Source organism: Diceros bicornis, chromosome 10 (genome assembly GCF_020826845.1).
Source record: "Diceros bicornis minor isolate mBicDic1 chromosome 10, mDicBic1.mat.cur, whole genome shotgun sequence".
Lineage (NCBI taxonomy): Eukaryota > Metazoa > Chordata > Mammalia > Perissodactyla > Rhinocerotidae > Diceros > Diceros bicornis.
In genome coordinates this window covers 3,058,432-3,074,938 of record NC_080749.1, presented here as the reverse complement: position 1 = coordinate 3,074,938, position 16,507 = coordinate 3,058,432, and the positions used below count along the sequence as shown (strand labels likewise).

The following is a 16,507-nucleotide window of genomic DNA, read 5'->3' as shown; positions in this document are numbered from 1 at the left end:
ACAGGTTTATATATATGAAGCGCACACACATTTCTGAACTTTCTTTCCATCATAGTGGTTTCTCTGTCTTTTCTGTTGCAGTAACATGATTTTATTGATTGTAGCTTTATAATGCATTTCAGTATCTGAGAAGATAAATCTCCCTCACAAAATATTTCCTCAACATTGTCTTGATTATTTTCATTTGTCAGTTTCTCCAGATGAATGCATCTTTTCAAATTAAAAAAATCCCAATAATATTTTGTTTGAAATTGTGTTAAATTTATGTATTAAATTCTGTTATCTTTACGATATCCATTCTGCCCAGTAGAAATATTACTAGTGAGGAACATCAAGTTATGCAAATCATTTTTATGTCCCTTGATCAAGTTTGCAGTTTTCTTCAACTAGTTTTCTCTAACTTGTTTAAGCTACTCTTTGGGGGATTTTCCGTTATTCTCAGCCAAACTTAATCCTATCTAATAAAAACATTTTATTGAAGGTCGTTATTATTTCTAAGTTATTCTATTGTTTCTCTTGGGCTCCCTCAGTAGACAATCATGTTACCTGCAAATCATTATAGCAGCTCACAGAGCCACGTCTGTGCTCTGGCTGACGGACATTCCCTTCAGGATCCATCAGATTGATGACTGATGTTAGTGATTGTTCCCATGGGACTTGAAGATCCAATACAGAGAAGGCAGACCAGGCCCTTCTAGTGGCTCCTTTTAAGACAGAAGTCAGCCCCCCAATATGCTGACTGACTATTTTCCTGTCTATATCTCATACTAGATTATGACTATTTTGAGAACAAAAACCATGTCCTACGCCCCTGACTCACATTAGGCACTCAATGAATATTTGATGAAGGCAGGAAGTGAGGAGGGAAAGGAGAAGCAGAGGGAAGGGGACAGGAGATTTCTGCACAGAATTCCCTAGCTTCACTTGTAAAAATCATAAAAATTCAATTTGCCATAGGGGTGCTATTCACTTAATAAAATAGATGTTTTCCTGACATAAACTTGCTTATAAATGGATTTTTTTTAATCAATGCCTAATTTTAGTGTCCTCAAAGACCCTTTCTTTTAAAGAATTCCCTTGGGCACACTGTGTCCAAAACAGGTCAAGGGCGCATTCTGGATCTACACAGGGAGCTCTGCCCAGAGTGCCAAGTCAGAAGAGGACGACAGGGACACAGGAGGCGATGGTCAGAGCCACGGAGCAGCGTCTCTGCTCATACCTTGCAGTCCTTGACTTGACTTGTTGGTGGACAGGCTCCGGACTGCCGCTTGGGAGACCCCAACTCTGGTCCATGAGATACTATATGTAAAAGACCCAGGATAGGGCCTTGCATCTAAACAGTACCTCTGTCTCAGAGGTGGTATTGTGAGCTGTTGTTCAACAAGCTTTAGTTGAACACTGGCAATCAGTCTGCAATCCGTTGATGTTATTTCAAGTGGTTCTTTGGACTATTTCAAAATATCGCTGTATGAGAAGGAAATGCCCTCCACACAGCGTGAATCATGCAGTCTGTCTGTCTATCACATGTGGACGAATGGCTGGCTGCTTTATGACTGCCCCAGTTGCTTAGGACCTCTCCACCAGGGAGCAGGCCTCATGGAATTGGGCTGGCTGAGCTCACTGCCACTGTGTCCCTGGTCCTGGTGGTAATCCCAAGTCTTTCTTTTAATGCTTCGTTAACAATTGCGCTAGTTTTTAAAGCTTAGAGTTAAAAGGATTCAGCTTACAAAGATGATTACATTTGAAAATGTATTATATTTTAATCACGTAAACTTGAATTCCTTCATATAACAAGTTTCTGCTTTACCTGTCACAAGAGCAACAGAGAGTTGTATGTTACAGCCCATCTTCTTGACCCACCTGTGGGCTCTGACTGCCCATGCCCAGCCCCAGTTGTGGGCAGGCCCAAGCCCCATCATTCAGCGACTGTGTGCCAAGTCCCTGGTCTGAGTCAAGAGCTCTGCTGTGGACTGAAGATGGAAAAGTGTGTCCAGATGGGACCTGCTGCAGAGGGCTTTCCCTCTTCTAGGGGTGAACACGCAAGTGACGTGAGTGGTCACAGGCTGGGTGGGTACTGGATGGGAAACAGAAACAGGGGCTCAGCTCAGGGGGTGGTCAGGAGGCCCCCTGGGATGATGCCTGAAAAACAAAAAGAGAGCCCCAACAAACAGGCAAGAGAGGAGTGCTCCAAGGAAGTAAATGGTGACCGCAAAGGTCCTGGGGAGGGCATGGGACAGGTGGAGGTGTGGCAGAAGGGGCACTGCAGAGCAGATGGGCGTTGGGTCCTGCATGGGCAGAGTTAGAACTGTCACAAAGGTAGTGGTGTCTTTGCACATTTTTAAGCAGGGACGTTGCACAATCTCATTTATTTTAGAGTTGACTTAGGCAGCTGTGTGGAGGTGGATGGAAGAGAGAGAGAGCACTGAGAGTCTACTGCCTCCAAATGGTGAGAAATGGCGATGCTCTCAAACCACGAGGTAGAAAGAACAAGGTTTTCCACTTCCATCAACGAAGCAGATGAAATCGACCTTCCTCCCACCACAGACAAAAAGAAGTACTGGGTGATATATAATAAAACATTTTAAAGCAATGTTGAATTTAAGTAAAAAAGTAAGAGAAATCCCCAGAAACAAAAAACAGTCCCTGAGGGGCCAGCCCGGTGGCGCAAGCAGTTAAGTGCACGTGCGCCGCTGTGGCAGCCTGGGGTTTGCCGGTTCGGATCCTGGGTGCACACTGACACACTGCTTGGCAGGCCATGCTGTGGCGGCGTCCCATATAAAGTGGAGGAAGATGGGCACGGATGTTAGCTCAGGGCCAGTCTTCCTCAGTAAAAAAAAAAGAGGAGGATTGGCAGATGTTAGCACAGGGCTGATCTCCTCACAAAAAAAAAAAAACAAAAACAGTACCTGAAAATTAAATTGACAAGTAGGGGAGCTGACTCTAGGCTGCCAGGGACAGCTGCGGCAGGGGGTGGCCATCTTGGTAGCCCAGAAGATTGGGTTTTAACCATCATGAGGAAACCAGAGGCAAAGCTTTGGGCCTTTGGTAGATGAGGAGCTGGGACTGAGAACCTCTGTGTGAAGTTAGGACTCCCAAGGGGCTATTGCCTCAGGGAAGAAAAAAAAAAACTTGAAAAATGTATCTGCAAGCATAAAAAGACAACAAGAAATGTTGTTACCTTGGCCTAAACACTCCCCTGAGAATTTCTAACCATGCCCCTGCCTTTATGCATGTTTGAGGTTCAAATTTACACTATCTATGCAGTCTAAGGACCTCTAAGTCAGGAAATAAACTTAAAAGTGGTCCCCAGCAGATTATATCCCTGGAAACCACCACAGCAACAAAGGAAAATTCTCTCTGGAAGAATACAACATCAACCTGGGCTTCCCAGAGTCTCTGTGGTAGGCAGAACTCTGAGATTCCCCCAGATTTCCATCCCTCGTGTGCACACACACCTTCTCCAGCTATTCAATCATACACGAATCTCTGTGCTGCTGTGAAGAGAAGCTGCAGCTGTAACCACGGCCCCTACTCAGCTGACTTTAAGAAAGGGAGATTTTCTGGGGTGGACCCTTAATCAGGTGAGCCCTTATTAAGGGATGGGGCTCTTCCTGGCAAAAGGGATTCAAAGACAAGGAGATTTAATGCACAAGAAATTCTGCATTGCTGGTTTTGAAGAAGGGGCCATGTGGCAAGGAGCGTGGGCAGCCACTAAATGCTGAGAGTGACCACCAGCTGACAGGCAGCAAAGAAACAGGGACCCAGCCCTACAATCACAAAGAAGAGGTTCTGCCAAGAAGCTGACTGAGCGCGGAAGCATCTTCTTCCCCAGAGCCTGCAGATGAAAACTCAGCCCAGCTAACACCTTGATTTCAGCCCAGTGAGGCTCGGATCAGAAAGTCCAGTCACGCCATGCCAGACTTCCAACCTACAGAGCTATGCACTAAATAATATATGCAACTATATAGTAATAATAACTGGGTATTTTTTGAGCCTCTAAGTTAGCAGTTTGTTATGCATCAACAGAGAACTAATACAGACGTTGTTATGTGGAGGCCGGGTGCTGCTATAACAAACACCTAACAGTGTAGAGTGGCTTTAGAACTGAAGAGCAGGCAGAGAGTGGAAGAATGTTATGAAGCATGACAGAAAAGGCCTAAATTGCAGTGAACAGACTGTTGGTAGAAATCTGTACCTGGAGGATGCCACAGATGAGGGCTCAGAAGGAAGTGAGGAACATGTCATCAGAAACCAAAAGATGGGAGATCCGTATTACTTATTGGCAGAAACTTGGCAGAATTGTGTCCTGCAGTTAGGTGGAAAGCAAAACTCATATGCAGTAAATCCAGTTATGAGTGCAAAGTTATTATTATTGTATAGATACATATATTATTTAATATTGTTAAGACGTCAATTCCCCCAAAACTGTTCTATAGATTCAACACACTCCCAACCAAAATCTCAGCAGCCTTCTTTGTAGAAACTGACAAAGTGCTTCTAAAATCTATATAGAATCCACAGGACCTAGAATAGGAAACAATCTTGGAAAATAAAAACAAAGTTGGAGAACTAAGACTACCTAATTTTAAGATTATAAAGCTACAATAATCAAGACAGTATTGTATTCGGATAAAATAGTCCAATAGATAAATGGAACAAAATAGAAAGTCCAGAAATAGATGGACATATATATGAACAACTGATTTTTGACAGAGGTGAAAAGGTAATTTAGTGGAGAAAGAACAGTCTCCACACAAATGGTACTGAAAACTTTTGGATATCCAGATGCAAAAACAATAAACTTCAATTCATACCTCTCACCATATACAAAAAAGTTAACTCAAAATGGATCCTATATCTAAATGCAAAACTATAAAATTTCTAGAAGAAAATCTTTGTGAGCTTGAGTAAGACCAAGGGCCAGTAAACCATTGCCTGTAAGCAAAATCCAGCCCGCAGCCACAGTAAAATGAGAGTGAATTTTACATTTTTAAAGCGTTGTGTAAAAAAAAATGTTCAATAAAATAAATAAAATAAGAATATGTGGAGACTATATGTGGCCTGCAAAGCCTATCTGGCCCTTTCCAGAAAACATTTGCCAACCTCTGGGTGAGACGATATTTCTTAGATATCAAACCAAAGGGATTTGTCCATAAAATAAAAAGTTGATAATTTGGACTTTATCAAAATTAAGAAATTCTGCTCTTTGAAAGACAGAATTAAGTGAAGGCAAACACAAACCACGAACTGGAAGACAATATTTACAAATCATATATCTGATAAAAGATTTGTGTCTAGAACTCTCAGAACTCAATAATAAGAAAATACACAATCCAATTTTTTTAATTAGCAAAATATTAGTCAAATGAATTAACATTTACTGTGCTTTAAAAAAAAAAAACCCTTCGACAGCTAGGAATAGAAGGGAACTTCCCTAACCTGCCAAAGAACATTCACGCACATGCTAAAGTGAGCGTCACACACAACGAGAGCCACAGAGCTCCCCTCACCTGGAATCAGGGACAGAGCACACGTCCTCCGCTAGCCACGGCATTCCAGTGACGTCCTAACAAACGGACAGGGTAAGAGAGATAAATCAGATGGATACAAGCTGTGAAAAAAAAGTTATAACTGTCCTTGTATGAAAATAATATTATTGTTTATATGAAGAATCAACAATTAGAATTAATAAGAAAATTTAGCAAGATTTCTGAGTCTACAAAAATGAGTAGCATTCCTATACACCAGCAATAAACAATTAGAAAATGTAATATAAAAACAAAAAGATCCTATGTACAAAAAATAAAAATAAAATAAGGACTCTACAAATAAATCTAACAAAGTATAAGCTCCTAATGGAGAAAATTATAAACGCTATTTGAAGAATATTAGAAGAACTGAGAAAATGGAGATATATACCAGCTTCATGAATGGAAGCCTCAATATTGTAAAGATGTCTGTTATGCTCCAAAATTCACTGCAATTACAGTCAAAATTCTAATATGGTAATCCTAAAATTCATATGGAAGAATAAAGTGCCAAAAATAGCCAAAATTTTCCAAAATAAAAACCAAAGTTGGGGAAAAACCCATCTAGATAGCATGACGTTATAAAACTACAGTAATTAAGATAATATTTATTGGTCATCAGATAAGCAAACAGAAATAAAGGTGGAGGGACAGATTAGAGAGCCCAGAAACATCTACTGAAATTTGATAAATGACAGGGAAAACATTTCACGTAAATGAAGAAGAACGATGTTTTCAATAAATGATGCTATGGTGATTGTTTAACTCTATGGCCAAAAAATAAAAGAATCTGCATTATTTGCACCCAACAACAAATTAAATGTGAAGTAAATGTGAGTGGCAAACCCCTAAAGTTTTATTTAAAAATACACAGAATACCTTTACAACCTTAGAGTAAGTAATTATATCTAAAACAAGGCCTAAAATATATACAATTTAAAGAAGATTGTGCAGTTTGACCATCTTAACATTAAAGTATCTGCACAGGATAAAAGCCCATAAACAGCATGATAACACCAGCCACAGAGAGAGCTGCATACAGACAGAAGGCTCATCTCCACAACATGAGAAGAAGCTCTCCAAATCAATAAGAAAAAGACAGACCTCAATGAAAATGGATAAAGGGTATGAATAGGCGTACCCAGAAGATAAAATCCAAATGGCCAATAAATATTTTAAAAGATGCTCAGCCTCATAAACTATCAGAAATGCAAATTAAAACAACCTATAATATTTGAAAATATTTTTTATTAATAAAGTGTTCTATTTGGATGGAATATTTGACTATGGAAAAAGATATTCTGTATATTGTATATTTTTGCAGCTTATATGTGTGTATGTGTCTGTATGTTTCTATTTGTTCTATGAAAAATGTTATTGAGATATGACATATCCAACAGCATGCACAAATCATAAGTGTACAATTCGATGACGTTGCACAAAGTGAAAACATTTATGAAGCTACTACCCAGACAAAACAATTACCATCACCCCAGAAATCCTCTTGCGCTCTCTTCTAGTCACGACCCCCAAGGGCAACAGCTAACACAGACTTGCTTTGCTGCTCTTAATTCTACACAAAAGGGATCGTATATTATGTAGTCTTTTGTGCCTGCTTCTTTTATTCAACAACGTTTTATGAGATTCATGTTGCACTAATCATGCACCTGAGATTCATTCTCATTTCTGAATTGCATTTCATCATATAAATAAACTACCATTTATTTATCCATTCCACTATTGATGGATATGGGTTGTGTTCAATTTTTTGCTAATGCAAATAGAGCCTCTGTGAACTCTGAAATGTTCTATGAAAGTTTTTTGAAGCACATTGTCATGAAATTCTGTTGAGTAGATTACCTAAATATTTGTATTTTCAGATTTAGAAAATACAGCCAAACTGTTTTCTGAAGAGATTACACCGCTTACACCTCCACCAGCCATGTGTACACGTCTCAGTTGCTCCACATCTTCACCAGCATTTTAGCTTTTTGAAGGTTGTGTAGTGGCATCTTGCTGTAGTTTAATTTGAATGTCTAGATAACTTACAAGGTTGAATATCTTTTCAAATATTTATTGGCCACTTGTTCTCTTTTGTGAAGCATATAGTCAAGATTTGACTTTTGGGTCTTTTTTTCCCATTTTTTTATTGGGCTATGTGTCATTTCTTGTTGATATGCAGTTCTTTATACAATTTGGATCCTAGTTCTTTGTTATACTGTGTCTACTAAAAATATATTCCCCCACTTTAGGGGCTGACTTTTCCATCTCTTAAAGATATCTTTTGATTTCTTTATTTAAAAGGCCTTAATTTTAATGTAGTCCATTTGATCAATCTTCTCCTTTTATAACTATCATCTTTTTGTCTTGTTTTTAAAAAATCTCTCTTTACTCCAATTCATGAAGACAATTCTGCTGCTTTTCCTCTACAAATTTTACTTAGATCTGTGATCATACTGAGAGTTATTTAAACCTGCAAGCTATCTGAAATTTAGATTTTTTTATACTTGTAGGTTTATTTTTGTGTATGTTGGGTAGAGGTCAAGATGAGTTAACCACGTGGATACTCAGCACTATTTAATGAAAGAACCATCGTTTTCCCACTGCAAAGCAGTGTCATTTGTAGATAAATCAAGTGACTGTTACATATGGGTCTGTTTCTGGGCTTTAATTGGTTTCCGTGTCTATTCTTGAGTGCTACCACACTATTCTTTTCCACTTTATTGAGATATAATTGACAGGTAACATTGTGCAAGTTTATGGGGTAAAAAATCATGATTTGATACACATATACATTGAGAAATGATTACAACAATAGGGTTAGTTAACACCTACATCACCTCACATAATTACCATTTGTGTGTGTGTGTGGTGAGAACATTTAAGATCTACTCTCTTAGCAATTTTCAAATATATAATTCAGTACCGTTAACTGTAGTCACCATGCAGTTGTAGACAGCAATAACAAAATGGAGTAACATAAGTCAAGGCTTCTAAAATGGAGCTGGGAGGCCACTGAGGAAGTGGGGTTTATGCATGCACACCACGTCTCTACCCCGATGGAATGTAACTTTTGAACTGTGTGTCACTGTTGTCATATGACAAGAAATATGCTTACTCCCGTAGAGAACTTTCTGCCTTAGAGATGGCCTTAGCAACAAATCACATAGAGCCAAGAAGTAACAGCTGTTGCCAGTACCAATCACAACTCTTACAAAACAACCTGTGTGATTTATCTCCTTTTGCCTTTATAAACCCTTGCCTCCTCTGTCTTCCTTGGAGCACATTTTGGGTTTTTCCCTGACTCTGCGTCTCCCAAATTGCAATTCTAATTGCCCAAATAAATATCTATCATTTGAATTGTAGTGAATTTTTCCTTAGTTGACACAGCACTTGTTCATCTTGTAACTGAAAGTTTGTACCCTTTGAACAACATCTCTCCATTTCCCCCACCCTGCCCCCAGCCCCTGGCAACCACTTCTCTACTCTCTGTTTCTATGAGTTCAGCTTTTTTAGATTCCACATAAATGAGAACATACAGTATTTGTCTTTCTCTGTCTGACTTATTTCACTTAGCATAATGCTCTCAAGGTCCATCCATGTTGTGACAAATGGCAGAATTTCCTTCTTTCTCATGGATAAATAATACTCCATTGTGTATATATACCACATATTCTTTATTCATTCACCCATAAACAGACACTTAGGTTGTATCCTTATCTTGACTACTGTGAATAGTGTTGTAATGAGTGGGAGTAGCAGATATGTCTTCAAGATCCTGATTTCATTTCCTTTGGATATATGCCCAGAAATGGGATTGCTGGATCAAATGGGATTCCTAGATCACATTTTTAATTTTTTGAAGAACTTTCATACTGTTTTCCATAGTGGCTGTAGCAATTTACATTTCCACCAACAGTATACAAGGGTTCCCTTTTATCCACAACTTCAGCAACACTTATCTCTTCTCTTTTTGATAATGGTCATTGTAACAGGTATGAGGTGAGATATCTCATTGTGGTTTGATTTGCATTTCCCTGATAATTAGTGATGTTGAGCATCTTTCCATGTACCTGTTAGCCATTGTACATCTTCTTTGGAAAAATGTCTATTCACGTGCTTTGCCCAGTTTTTAATGGGGTTGTGGTTTTTTTACTATTGAGTTGTGTGAGTTATTTATATATTTTGGATATTAACCTCTTATCAGATAGATGGTTTGCAAATATTTTCTCCCACTCCATAAGTTGCCTTTTCATTTTGTTGATGTTTTCTTTTGCTGTGCAGAAACTTTTTAGTTTGATGTAGTCCCACTTGCTGATTTTTGCTTTTGTTGCTTACGCTTTTGGTGTCATAACGAAAAAATCATTGCCAAGACCAATATCAAGTTGCTTTTTCTCTATGTTTTCCTCTAGGAGTTTTACAGTTTCAGATCTTATGTTTAAATCTTTAATCCCTTTCAAGTTAACTGTTGTGAGTGGTGTACAATAGGATTCCAATTTCATTCTTTTGTATATGATTATCCAATTTTCCCAACACCATTTATTAAAAAGACTATCTTTTCCCCATTGACTATTCTTGGCTGTCTTGTCAAATATTAGTTGACCATATATGCATGGGTTTATTTCTAGGCTCTCATTCTGTTGCATTGGTCTATGTGTTAATTTTTATGCCAGTATCATACTGTTTTGATTATAATGACTTTGTAATATACTTTGAAATCAAGAATTATCATGCCTCCAGCTTTGTTCTTATTTCTCAGAATTGCTTTGGCTATTCAGGGTCTTTTGTGGTTTCATACAAATTTTAGGATTGTTTTTTCTATTTCTATGAAAAATGCCATTGGAATTTTGATAGGCATTATGTTGAATATACAGATGGCTTTGGGTAGTATGGACATTTTAACAATATTAATTCTTCCAATCCATGAACATGGGATATATTTCCATTTATTTGTATCTTCTTCAATTTCTTTTGTCAAAGTCTTGTAGTTTTCAGTGTACAGATCTTTCAATTCCTTGGTTAAATTTACTCCTACATATTTTATTGTTTTTGATGCTATTGTAAATGGGATTGTTTTCTTTATTTCTTTTTTAAATAATCCATTGTTAATGTATAGAAATGCAATTGATTTCTGCATGTCAGTTTTGTATCCTCTAACTTTACTGAATTTGTTTATTAGTTCTAATGGTTTTTTTGGTGGAGTCTGTAGGGTTTTCAATAGAAAATAAGATCTAGGGGCTGGCCCCGTGGCATAGTGGTTAAGCGCACATGCTCTGCTGCTGGCGGCCCGGGTTCAAATCCCAGGTATGCACTGACGCACCGCTTGACAGGCCACGCTGTGGTGGCATCCCACATAAAGTGGAGGAAGATAGGCACGGACATTAGCCCAGGGCCAGTCTCCCTCAGCAAAAAGAGGAGGATTGGCATGGATGTTAGCTCAGGGCTGATCTTCCTCACAAAAAAAAAAAGAAAGAAAGAAAATCAGATCTAGTCGTCTAAAGACAGAGACAATTTTGCTTCTTCCTTTCCAACTTGGATGCTTTTCATTTCTTTTGGTTTTTGTTTGTTTGGTTTGGTTTTTTGCCTGACTGGTCTGGCTAGGACTTCCTGTGTTGAATAGGAGTGGTGAGAGTGAGCACACTTGTCTTGCTCCTGATATCACAGGGAAAGCTTTCAATCTTTCACCGTTAAGTCCCATAGGCTTTCTTCACTTTTTTAAATTCTTTTTTCTTTTTGCTTCTCTGGATAATTTCAAAGTATGATTTATATCTCTGTCAAACTTCTCATTTTGTTCATGTATTATTTTCCTTATTTCATTGAATTGTCTTTCTGTGTTTTCTTGTAGTGGACTGAGCTTCCTTTAAAACAGCTATTTTGAATTCTTTATTGGTATATCACAGATAGCCATATTTTTGGGGTTGGTTACTGAAAAATTATTGTGTTCCTTTGGTGGTGTCATATTTCCTTGATTTTTCATGTTCCTTGAAGTCTTGCATTGCTGTCTTTGCATTTGAAAAAGAGTCACCTCCTCCACTCTTGACTGACTGGCTTCAGGAGAGAAATACCTTCTGTCAGCCCTGCTAGGGTCTGAGGCTTTCTCAGACCTTTTCCATGGGTACACCTGCTCTGTACTTCTTGCTCCCTCTTGTGGCAGAATTCTTAAGTTTGTATGCCTTCTCTCACAGCAGACCAGGTGTTTTGCTTTCCCTAGGGCTGTGCTGAATGCTCTAGTTCATGGTTTCTCCCAGGCCCACAGATTTGAGCTGGTTTTCTGTGCTTTCTCACTAGCCATCTGCAAAGGTCCATTCCTGCACTGTTGGGAGCACACACAGGAGCTGGACACAGGTGGGGAGGGGTGTATGGATGAGGTGTGCAGAGAACAGGGGTACCAGTGGGACAGCTGGGAGGATCTGTAAGCAAGGCATCCCCAGCAGCTCATAGGTGGGCCTCCTGAAGGAGTTCATGACATGATTAGTAGCATCGTGTCCCTCTGATACATTCTATACTGAGCGCTGGCTGCTGTTCTCCTGCTCACTGGGCCCTCATCATGCAGTTCATGACTCAGTCCTCTGAATGGCTTGAGGGAGAAATGGGCCTCCTTGGCAGCGTCCCACACAGCAGGGGAAGCCAGACACTCACTCACATGCTCTCACCTTCCCCTGGAGGAGAAATCACAGGCCGCAAAGTGTTCTCTTGGCCCTGAGCTGTGGCACCTTGAGGGAGGGGTGGCACAGTGAAGGTCAAATGTCCCTCTCACCCTCTCCAATGCATCATCGTTACCCTGGGTAGAACATCCAGAACAACACTGAATAGAAGTGGCAACATCAGGCATTCCTTTCTGGTTCCAATCCCAGGAAGAAAGATTTCAATATTTCACTATTAAGTATGATTTTGCTGTAGTTATTTTTTTTAAGTTACTTTTCATCATATTAAGGAACTTTCCATTTATTTCTGGTTTGTTAAGGACTTTTGATATGATCTCACTTATATGTGGAATCCAAAAAGACTGAACTTATAGAAACAGAGAGCACGTTGATGGCTGTCAGAGGCAGGATGTGGGGGTGGGGGAAATGGGTGAAGGAGGTCAAACGGTACAAACCTCCAGTTTAAAAAAAAGAAAGCTTTTTGTCATGAATGAGTATTGAAACTTCATCAAGTGATCTTTCCTCGTCTATTTAGATAACCATATGATTACTCTCCTTTATTCTGATAATATGGTGAATTGCATTAATTTGCTAATGTTACACCAATCTTGCAATCCTTAAATAAACCTAAGTTATGATATATTTTCCTTTTTTGAAAATATTTAGTTTAGGACTTTTTGCAACTATATTTATGAGTAAAATTGGCTCATAATTTTCCTTTCTTTAAATGTCTTTGTCAGATATTGATATGATGTTTATTCTGAGTTCATGATACTAGTTGAGAATATACCAACTTTTTCTATTCTCTGGAAGAGTTTGTGTAATATTTGTCTTATTTCTTCTTAAAATGTTCTGAAGAATTCTTCAGATAAGCTATCTGAACCTGTGTTTTGTTTTGTTTTGTTTTTTTGTAAGGAAGATCAGCCCTGAGCTAACATCCATGCCAATCCTCCTCTTTTTGCTGAGGAAGACTGGCCCTGAGCTAACATCCGTGCCCATCTTCCTCCACTTTACATGGGACGCTGCCACAGCATGGCCTGACAAGTGGTGTGTTGGTGCGCACCCAGGATCCAAACCCAGGCCGCCAGCAGCGGAGCACGAGCACTTAACCACTATACCACGGGGCCGGCCCCAAGAACCTGTGTATTTTTTATGAAAAACATTTTAATTAAAGATTCCATTTTAAGTAAATATAAGAAAATACATAACTTCTATTTTTTCATGGCATTTTTAGTAAGCTATGTTTTTTTCTTCTAGAAATTTATTTCATCTAATTTACCACATTTACCAGCATAAAGTTGTTCATAATACTTCTTATGATCTTTCAATGGCCTCTGTAGTTATGTTCCATTTATCATTCTGGATATTGGTAATTTTCATTCCTGATATTGGCCGAACAAGTCACATGGCCATGCTCAGCTTCAAGGAGGCCGAGAAGTACAACTGTCCCATGTGCCCAGAAGAAGAGAGCCCGGCATCAGCGAGCATGAGTGGTGTTGAGCACACTCTACTTCCAAGAGTGTGACGGTTGTTAGAAGGGGAAGCCAGGATTCCAACTCCAGAGCCATGCATGCGCACAGAGTACTCACGGCCTCCTGGGAGGGTAAGCAGCTTCCCCAGCCGGACTGACCCCTGTCCTTCCATCCTCTCCAAAACAAGCCCCTAGGCTGGTGTGCCAGCAGTCCTGCAGGCTTCGCTCTGGTCCCCGGCAGGAGCAGACTGCGGGACCTACACACACAACGGCTTTTAAAATAGACAGTTCTTAGAATACATCACATCTTTATTTTGTTTCACAAATAACAATTCTCCCTGACAAAGTTTTGCAGTGAGCAAGTCAGTGTTAAACTTATTATAAAAACATTACCCTTGGTAATGATCTGAACTTTTAAAAATCTATTTTCCATTTCTAAAATGAGAGAGCTCAATTTCTCCCCACATATTATTTGTTTCATGGCACAGATTGGAAATAGTATCAATTTTCAGCCAGCATATTAAAACATGTTTTTATTAACTTGTAATTGCAGTCAGACTTGGAAATCAGAAACAAAATGCTTCTGAAGAATTGAATATATATACTTCTGATTTCTTTAATAAAAATTATAACTGTATAGTTACTGTAGTTTCTTGTGTTAGTCCATCCAGGTACAGCTGTGCATGATGGGAATTTTCTCAGCCTCTTCCCAGCACATTAATATAAAGAAGCTCAAGGTCATAGGTAACTCTGAAGACCAAATATTAGCCTTACTGTAGGTACACTAACTTTGAGAAAATTTCATAAATATAGCATATGGCATAGGATGACATTGGTTTATTGAAACATAATCAGAAAATCTCAACCTAGGAAGCACTGCAAAGAAGTGGAAAGTGCCTAGATGTCAGAGTCAGACACACCAGGTCCAAACACCAGCTCCTTTCATGAGTGCTCTAGGAAAACCTCAGTCTCACTGGGCGTTAGTTTCCTTATCTGTATAGACAGGAGACTGAAGCCTAGCTTGCAAAATTGTTATGAGGATCAGCTGTGAAAAATGTAAGGCATTTGCCTAGCAGCACAGTTTCTAGACCACAGAACACTCCATAATGGAAGCAGTAATGACTATTGTCATTGTCCTTATATGACCCTCTCCAGGACTAGCCTTAATGTCTTTGAGGAGGCCACAGCCCAAGTAGCTGCTATGAAGAGGGAGATTTAACAGTGTTACCCAGGAATTGTCCACACTCCAACTTGAAGTCTGAGCCCATAGAAAGTAATGCTTATTACTAAATGGATTTCCCAGAGAACAGAGGGTGATGCAGTGCTAGGCATGCCTGAGGGAAGGGGGTATTAACCCGATAGAGTCCTAAACGGCTATTGTTTCTTCAGAGCCTATGAGAGAGAAGCCAGGCATCCTTAGTGAGAGTAAACATCACTTACAGTGAGCTATGGAGAGATGTATGAGCAAAAACTGGAGACTTTTCTGAGAGTATTAATGAGGGCTTGGACAGAGGGTGGGATGTGGTCAGTGAAGAACACCCACAGGGGACCACAGATAAGGCCTGGCCCAGGAGAGGATACTGGCTGACCATGACAGAGCAGCGCTCTCCTCTGCTGAAGAGTTTACCCCAGCCATCTAAAGAGGATGAAGTGAAGGCTCCTCTGGGCTTACTGAACAGGTGGTTCGTTTTTCACTCTGTTGGACTTCTCCGGAAATCCTGCTGGGGTCTTCATACAGCCTCTAGGTGTATGAATCACTCCAGATGTGGATACAGATAAATGTCCAAGCTGGGAAGATGCTGTATGGCTGCTGTGAATGTAGGTGTCAGAGGGAACAGAGGCAGGGGCTTCATCCAGAAAGAGCACAGGTCCCACAGCCAGACATTTGGGTTGGAACCTGGATCTGCTCACCAGCAGCTGGTAGACAGCAGGCAGCATCAATGGATGCTAAATCTGAGGGAAATTTCAATGAGAAGCAGGATATTTACACAGCCTTAAAATGGTCTCTACAGACTACTTATTAGATTATTTACAAGGAAAAAAGTGCTACTAGAGAATGGAGAAATGGGACAACACCTTGACCAGGTTATTAAAATTCATAGCGTCATTGAGGAACAGATGGATTTCATATGTCTGTAGATGTGATGCCTAAGAAGGACATAACATCACTTTTCTAGCATTCTGGCCTAAAATGCATAACCAAAATATAGCCATAGGAAACGTTAGGCAAACCTAAAATAAGGAATGTTGTATTTAAAAAGTCAAGGTTCAAAAACAAAACCAACGGAAGATATATATACAGAGAGAGAGATTTATTATGAGGAATTGGCTCATGTGATTACAGAGACTTAGTCCCACAGTCTGCTATCTGCATGCTGTTCCAGATTAAAGGAAACTGAAAAAACACCACAACTTAATGAAGTAGCTGATCCTAAACTGGATCCTGTATTAGAGCATGGAAAATGCTCTGAAGAACACTATGTGGTCAATTGATAAAATTGGAATATGATTTTGATCAGATTAGATTAGATCAGAAAAAATAGATTAGGAAAAAGGATTCTAATAGATTAGAAAAAAAGTCACATTTAATGAAGTTGATAATAGTATTGAAGGGCATGTGAGAATGTCTTTTCTTAGGAAATACATACCTAAGTATTTAAAAATAACCGAATAGCTTAGAAAATATATATTTTGTATAGAGAAACACAAGGAATACAAATGATAAAGCAAATGGAGAAAAATATGAACAATAGTTGATAAAGAGTATATGGATGTTTTATATTCTATTCTGATTCTTACAACTTTTCTGTAAGTTTGAAAATATTCCCAAATAAAAAGTTTTTTTAAGTGACTCTGGTGATAAT

General features: G+C 39.2%; 1 long non-coding RNA gene across 1 annotated transcript in view; it reads right to left on the bottom strand.

Moving 5' to 3' along the window:
* The window catches only part of LOC131410603 (uncharacterized), a 31,788-nt gene extending 17,368 nt beyond the window's left edge, over positions 1–14,420 (bottom strand). Inside the window, exons 1-2 of the long non-coding RNA XR_009221355.1 lie at positions 13,762–14,420; positions 5,511–5,566 (exon numbers count right to left, since the gene is read on the bottom strand). This is a non-coding gene — a long non-coding RNA (uncharacterized LOC131410603). The remainder of the gene's footprint in view (positions 1–5,510; positions 5,567–13,761) is intronic.
* Positions 14,421–16,507: the final 2,087 nt, after the last annotated feature.